We start from the raw sequence: 7,101 nt of genomic DNA, 5'->3' as shown, positions 1-7,101 counted from the left end.
AATACACCTATATAGTTAATTGTCTTTTTTTCATATTAGAAAATTTGTATTAGGGTTATAACATTCAATAAAATAAACATTGAACTCTTTTTAATATTGTATTAGAGTTTATGTTAAATTTTTTTTTTATAAATCTTATTCAATATTTATTACGAATAAGAAAATTTTAAATAGGGCAAGCCTTCATTGCTAACCATCACAATCTTAGTTGTTGGCCACCACAGATAAGCCATTTCCACTACAAGCGACATCGTAGCCTATCATCTTCGCCAAGACTAGCCTTCATTTTTGGATGCAGTTTGCCTAGCCAAGGTGAACACAGCCTAGCTGCAGTCACACATAGCTTAGTTGTGGTTGCATAATTGTGGAATTTGCTTAGACATGCAACTCTAACCACTATCATTTGAGCACCACTCAGTCATAATCACCTTTAATCGCGTAATTTGCACATACGTCAGCTACCACTTCCCTTAGTCGTGTAAATGTGCAAACTTAACAGTAGATCTAGCGACAATTGTAGATAGTTTGCTACTTTGTGACCATTTCAATCTAATCTATTGGTCCACTATAGTTACCAAATCTTCTTTTGCTTAAGCTTCATGCACATGTCTTCCCGAGCTAGAAGTAGCTATCTGCGACGTGTCCATCTATTTGGGAGTTGCAAGCATCTGTCTGGGAGCCATGTGCATAACCATACACATGTCCATCATAGCAGCTTTAGCTCCTCTAATTAGATATACACAGAAATGTGTCCTCTTGGTAAAATCCTTCTTATAATTTTTTATTTAATCGTAATTGTCGAAAAAACACTCCAAGAATGTAAGAAATAATATCTTAAAACACTATAGCCCACTTTAACCATGGGAGTGCCACTAGTGAATTTCAACCAATCCAGATAGCCTATCGCTTCATGAGAAATGATTATTTGAGTTAGTCTCAAATAATTCGAACCACCATAAAGGGAAATGAGAAACTCAACCAACTTTTTATACTATACCAAAACCCGAATGTGCCACGTTCGATGCTTGGGATGAAAAGGATTACATGATCGTGACATTACTCTGAAACTCCATGGCTTTAGAAATAAGTAAGATTGTGATGTTCCTGTCCACATTAAAAGTAGCATGCGATGCAATTAGTAAAACCTACTATCAAGGATGCGACACAAATTTATAACTTAACTATCAAGTGATAGTCCACCAAATAAGAGAAAAGGTCAGTCTATGAATATTTTAACATATTACAAATTTAATGGTAGGAATTGGACTAATATCACAACCTTACTACGTAATACAATAAAGTATAGCTCGTCTTAAGAAGTCTGTAGAAACATATTATACTTATTTATTTCTGGCAATACTAAATTCTAAATATGATCAAGTATGAGTCTAAATTTTAGAAAAAGAGAAAATGTCATCATTTAATGAGGTATTTTTCACTTTAACAGTCGAAAGAGAACAAAAGATGAATCATGCCAAAATCTTACTCCAATAGTTCAACCATGATTTCACAGGTTCTAGACCTTATTTGATAAAAGATATAAGTCACTATAAAAACTCGACATCAAGGGTGGATAACAAGGATAATCTTTAATGTACCTTATGCGAAAAACCAAAATGGTAAAGACAAATGTTAGAAATTGATGGCAAACACAGTACTTCTAGAAAAGAGTGGAGATACAAAACTACTTTATCGAAGATTCCCAAATAGGTTCACATAGCCAACTAACTAGAAGAAGACACATTTATAGATCTCATTACTTTTAAAATTGAGATTAAACTGTGAAGTCAATTGGAGGACCTTAAGAAACCCATAAGTATTTTTATAATAGAACACTCAAGTATGCTTTCCTTTTCACGCGGTTTAAAAACCTCAATAAACTCTTTAAAAATTCTTGGATTATAGACTGATGAGTCATTTATCATATGATTAACACTTTTAAATATTTTCATACATATATGTTCCGCCCAAGTAATAAGAAAATTATCACTATTGATGGCTCTGTCAATATTGTTGTTGGTGAACACAACCTTAAATTTACTCTTAACATAGTCTTGGAAAATATGTTACGTGTTCCCTAATTGTTTACTAATATTGTGTCAGTTAATAAGTTATTATAAGACTTGAACTGTGAAGTAACATTTAACTCTTTTTATTATTACTTTTATTACTAGAACCCTAGGAAAATGATTGAACGTGTTAAAGTCAGAAATGGAATGTACTACTTAGAGACATTTGGGAGATCCTTCAACACTATTCCTACCGATCACACACACAAAATATTTGGGCACCCATTTTTTTCAATTTTGAATTGCAAAATAGCATTTGACTATTTTCACTATGACTTTGAGGACCAAAACTCAGGGAAGATGATTGAACGTGCTAAAGTAAAAAATAGACTATACTATTTGGATGGACCTGGGGGTCATTCTATGTTGTTACTACTAATGCCATACATATGATTTGACACTACAATAAAAGATTTGGCCATCCATATTTTTCTATATTGAACATTATGTTTTTCTTATTTTTTTTTAAATTTAGAATATTTAATTTTGCACTGTGATATTTGTAAGTTTGTAAAATATAAACATGTACCATTTTCTATTAGTAATAAAAGAAGTTTAGTTCATTTTTTATTAATCCATGTGATATTTGAAGATTAACTCATGTACTTAATATTTTTGAAACTCTACAGTTTGCCTTTTATTAACGGTTGTACTAGAGTCAATTGACTATTTTTTACTCAAAGTGTATATAATTTTATCATATCATACTTTAGTTCTACAACATGATTAAAACCTAATTTATTAAAAAGATTCGGCACCAACAACACCAGATTTTTTTTAAGTACACGCTTTTATCATTCTTCTATTAGGAATAGATTCTTCAAGAATCATCTTGCATCCACATTCCACAACAAAACAAAGCAGCAGATACAAGAATAGTCACCTTAGCCATCACCAAAGCTTTTCTTTTCCAAAAATAATGTTATAATATAATATTAGGATAAAGTCATCCTTATCGACACCTATATTACTAATTAATTCTCCTCTAGTGTTCTTAACTTCAAAAGTATTCTAGAAATTCTTCAAAAGTTTTACTTAATAGTAAGAATCATAAACCATCTTGTCCATTGGTTATTTATGTGTGTTGTTTTCGTTCTTATTCATTTCCATCAAAGAAGAAAACTTGATCCACGGATCGTGAAATATATTTTTGTGGAGTACTCATATTCTCAAAAGGAATATAAATGTTATCATCCAACTATCTAAAAATTTTATGTGTCTACGGATGTCGTATTTGTTTAGTAAGAATCATACTTCACCTAACCTTATTTTAAGAGGGAGTATATATTAGAAGATAAGGATATGAAATCCTCAACAGACTTAATCCTACAATTTTTTTCGTATGCCCGACACCATCGCCACAAGAAAACCTTTAGAATCCACCAGAAAAGCCATAAATTTAAAAATCATAGTAGATCCTAGGTTTTCTCATGTGTGTAGAAGAGGAAAATTCCAAGTCTTGAGCCTAAGTAGGTCCAAATATCCAACCTCGGTCCTGAAACTGAGGTAAGTCTTGAAAAACTTATATAATCTGACAGTGATATACCTATTGCACTCCTAAAGGTACTAGAGAATGCACTAAATATTGTTTTCCATCTTATATCATAATTTGTATCATTTGATAATTGTTCATCATTCCATAAAAATTTATTCACAAATTTGAAATTGAGTCTATTCCTAACATAGTATTTGAGACAATATCTTATGAAAAATGAAAAAAATTCTATAAATATAAAAATATAGACACTTGAAAAAAATCTGATAAGGAAAATGGTAGATCTACCCAAAGAAAAGAAATCAGTGGGATATAAATGAGTTTTTAACATCAATTACATGTCCAATAGGACAATTAAGAGGTGTAAAGAAAGAATAATGATAAAAGGCTATACAAAGGTTTATAACATAGACTATTTGGAGACATTTCCACTAGTATCCAAGATGAATACTATGTGAATTTTGTTGTCATTAGCTGTTTGATTTGTAACTACAATAATTTAATGTAAAAAATTTCTTTCTGCATGGAGATTTAGAAGAAGGGATCTACATAGATATCCCACCAAACTTTGACAGAGAAGAAGGACCAAGTAAGGTCTATAAATTGAAAAAGATATTATATGAACTTAACTAATCGCAAAGAACATGGTTTGACAGGTTCTGAAGAATGACAATAAACTTGAGATTTGAGTAGTCTCAAGGAGACCATAATTTGTTCACCAAGCATTTAAAGACAAAGGGAGTAACAACCCTTCTAATATCCATTGATGACATTATTATAACAGAAGATGATGAAAAAGAAAAATTGATTTTAAAATAATGTTTGATAATTGAATTCAAAATCAAGGAATTGGGTAATTGAAGTATTTTTTTGGAATTAACGTCGTCCACTCAAAATCTAGTTTCTTTATTTCTCAATAGAAATACATTTATGATCTGCTGATAGATACTTGTAAGTTAGTGATATAATTGAATTTTATAGATATTTTTCTATTTTATTTGAGCTGATTTTGATTGATCTTTGCCACATATGCTGTTGGATCGTCTTTGGAACTTTTTAGGAAAGATATTGGAACTTTGAAGCAAATTAGAGTGGATTGGAATAAGATTTGAGTGAAAAAGGGTTGAAACATAAAGATGTGGGCGAAATGGCCATAACACACAGCTATGTGTTACGGAGCCAGCATTTCTATTTCTGAGGAGGAGAGAGACACGACCATGTTCTTAGAAGACACGACCATGTGCCCTATACTAGGTTAACAAACGGTCATGTGTTAACAAGGCAGCTTTTCTATTTTGTTCGGTGAAAGAGACACGGTCGTGTGTATAGGAGACACAATTGTGTCATGTCTAAAAGCTGGAAATTGGCGTAATTTTGAGGAAGACACGACTGTGTGCAAATTTGACACGGCCGTGGGACGTGCCAGATTAGAAGATTAGGTCTTGAATGATACAAAAAGAGGAGGAGCCCAAAAAGAAGAGGGACCAGAGGAGTAGAAAAGAGAAGACGACTACAAACATCAAGAATTTCTTTTAATCGGTTATTCTTAGTTGTTTCATGTTTCCTTTAGATTTCACTCTTGTAATTTTCTTTAGGATGTGTAACTAAACTTTTCTGTTGGGATCTTTTATGAAACCCTAAGGGATACTTTGTGATTTCCTTATTCAATCTGTGAAAGTCTTTTTTCCCAATCCCTATGTATTATCTTGTGACTTAATACATAAATAGATTGATCGCCTATTTATTGATTTATGATGAATGATTGGATTGAAAGATTGATTGTTCATTATAATATCAAATTAGCACAATAGATTGAATGTGAGTAGAGATACTTGGCACGATCTACATATTTGATGATTGAATGTTAATGCATCGATTTATACTAATCCATAAATATATATGTATTATTATGAAGTAGGTAGGATAATTGATCTTGAGAAAGAGATTACTACATGATTGAATGAAAATGGGGGAAAGTTCTGGTTGTAGATTGAATTAAGGAAATTCATAGTTGAACTTAGGGTGCATTCTAAGATCTTAACCATCATTATATCTTGATTGTTAATTAATCCTAATTTATTATTTTTTTGTTGTTAAATTTTAGTTTATACTCATTTTCTTAGTCGTTGGCCAAATAATATCAATTAGTTGAGATTCTAGTAATTGTTATATTAGTACTCGTGGGACGATATCTAAATTTACCGCTATCATATGTGTTCGAACTAGTGCACTTGCTTGGTGAGTTCACATCACAACAAGTTTTTGACATTGTTGCTGGGGACTAATACTAGCAATATTAGAGTTGACTGATTTTTATTAATTTGGTACTTTTACCTTATTTATTTTATTTTGCTAGCTATTTGCAAGGGGTTCTGTAGTGCATGACCAGAAGAAGCAAAAAACTTCTGATTTTTCATCCATAAATCGAGAGAACTTGTTGTAAACTGAGAGCACAAGCAAGAAGGAGACGACTCCCATCTCGTGTCAGAAATTCATTGAGAAGAGGAACAACAACAATGGGTGACGAACCAAAAGGGAGAAGAGAGACATAATGATGGATTATGTTATTCCATCCCTTACTGGAATTGAGCCAAGTGTCACAAGGTTGGTTGTATCAACTAATAACTTTGAGATTAAGCCAGCCATCATCCAGATAATTCAACAGAGTGTACAATTTTCTAGGTTCCTAGCTGAAGATCCTAATGAATACATTGCTAATTTTTTGGAGATTTATAACACTTTCAAGCATAATGGATGCTCTTCCCTTTCTCATTGAAGGGTAGAACTAGGGCTTGCTTGAATCTGTTTCCAGTTAGTTCCATCACTACTTGGGAGGACATGGCTAACACTTTCTAGCCAAGTACTTTCTCACTTCAAAGACATTTAGGTTGAGGAATGACATCACCACATTCGCACATATAGATGGAGAATCAATGTATGAGTCTTGGGATCATTATAGGGATCTGCTAAGGAGAGTCCTTTACCATAATCTACCTATGTGGCTTCAGTTGTAGACATTCTACAGTAGTCTCACTGCCAACATCAAGACCATGATTGATGCTGGAGGAATATTGAATAATGAAAAACCTAAGATAGCCTACAAGTTGATTGAAGAAATGGTGAACAATAGTTACTAATGGGAGAAGGAGAGATCCTCATCAAGAAAGAATGTCGACTTGCATAATATTGACAACTATTCAGCTCTATATGAAAAATTGAGGCTTTAACTAAGAAGATAAACAACATAAATATGGTGATAGCACAAGTAATGCAAGTTCAGAATTCTGAAGTTCAACAAGGGGGGCCGTCTTAACAAATTGAACAAGTGGAATATGTTGTTAATGCTCCAAGGCAACAAGGAAATCCTTATTCTAATACTTACAATCTTGGACGGAGGAATCGCCCTAATTTTTCATGAGGCAACTAAAATAATCAGAAACAAGCTGCCCCACTAGCTCTGCCCCCCATTGAACGAGGGCAAATATAGAGGATATGCTTGCCAAATTCATGACAACAACAGACATTAGGCTGCAAAGT

The sequence above is a fragment of the Carica papaya genome, chromosome 5, assembly GCF_054855325.1.
Source record: "Carica papaya isolate Zhongbai chromosome 5, ASM5485532v1, whole genome shotgun sequence".
Taxonomy (NCBI): Eukaryota; Viridiplantae; Streptophyta; class Magnoliopsida; order Brassicales; family Caricaceae; genus Carica; species Carica papaya.
This window is presented reverse-complemented; position numbering follows the sequence as displayed.